Raw genomic sequence first — 1,441 nt, forward strand, 5'->3', positions numbered from 1 at the left:
TAAACACCACTCGAAATCCCCTGAGTTAATTGAAGTGATGGCTGAAAACCAACCTCTTCTACCCCAACCTAGGGTGGAGGACATTCAGGATGAGAATGAGGTGCATCAAGCACCCCCGCCACATACTTTACGAGATTATTTACAACCAGCGGGGGTGAGTACGCCCTCATGCATGATTTTTTCTGAAAATACAGGACATATGGACATCAAGCCAGGGGTTATCCAACTCCTTCCTAAGTTCCATGGGCTTGAAGAACCATATCTACATTTGAAAGAGTTTGATGAGATCAGAGCCACTTTATATTTTCAAAATGTGTCTGAGGACACAGTCAGGCTGAGACTCTTTCCTTTTTCCTTAAAAGAGAAGGCTAAGACGTGGTTAAATTCACTGCGTCCTAGATTCATTGGCACATGGAATGATATGCAAAGGGAATTTATAAAGAAATTCTTTTCACATCATAAAACGATTACCCTTAGAAAAGCAATCATGAACTTCACCTAAAAGAAGGATGAAACATTTTACCAATGTTGGGAAAGGTTCAAGGATTTGGTCAGTTCATGCCCACAACACGGCTTTGAAACGTGGCGCATCACAAATTTTTTCTACGATGGACTGACATCTTTCATGCGCCAAATGGTCGAGATAATGTGTAATGGAGAATTCATTAATAAAAATGTTGACGAGGTATGGGATTACCTCGATAGTCTTGCTAAAAAAACACAATCATGGGACTATTACCCAAAATCGAACACCACGTCTAGGCCGACTCAATCTAAGGAGAAAGGTGGATTGTATCTCTTGAAAGAAGAGGATGATCTCAAGTATAAAGTGACTACACTCATAAGAAAAGTTGAGGCCATGGAAGGAAAGAAGGATAAGGTTAATGAAAGTGTTTGCGGCATATGTGATTGCAACATTCATACAACTAAAAATTGTCCTACGATACCCGCCTTTCGAGAAGTGTTGAATGAACAATCCAATGCCGTAAATAGTTATCAAAGACTTTTCAATGGACCAACCTCCAATACGTACAATCCTAGTTGGAAAAATCATTCAAACTTTAGTTGGAGAAATAGACAAACTGCTCCTACTCAAGGTTTCTTCAATCAAAATCCAAATCAGGGGAAACCTCAAAGAAGAACCGGTTCAAAATTCCATGAAAGAGCTGACCTAGGTAATGCAAGATTTTATACAAAAGATGGACTCACGTATGCCAGTTATAGAAAAGGGGATGCTTCCTGCACAACCGCTCCCCAATCTTAAACTGCATTACGAGATAAGTGATCCCAGCTCTTCAAATCAAATGGGGCACGCTAAATCCATCACCACTCTAAGGAGTGGGAAGAGCATTGATAAAACCCTTCCAGTTAGGCCCAAAATGCCTCAAGAACCAGGAGAGGACAACAATAATGGATCGAGTGAGGCCCCACAAAAATTAGA

At 40.6% G+C, this 1,441-nt stretch overlaps 1 non-coding gene across 1 annotated transcript; it reads right to left on the reverse strand.

Moving 5' to 3' along the window:
- Positions 1–469: 469 nt before the first annotated feature.
- On the reverse strand, positions 470–576 carry LOC131250325 (small nucleolar RNA R71). Its single transcript, XR_009173247.1, has one exon. It is a non-coding gene; the product is annotated as a small nucleolar RNA R71 (small nucleolar RNA).
- Positions 577–1,441: the final 865 nt, after the last annotated feature.

Source organism: Magnolia sinica, chromosome 6 (genome assembly GCF_029962835.1).
Source record: "Magnolia sinica isolate HGM2019 chromosome 6, MsV1, whole genome shotgun sequence".
Lineage (NCBI taxonomy): Eukaryota > Viridiplantae > Streptophyta > Magnoliopsida > Magnoliales > Magnoliaceae > Magnolia > Magnolia sinica.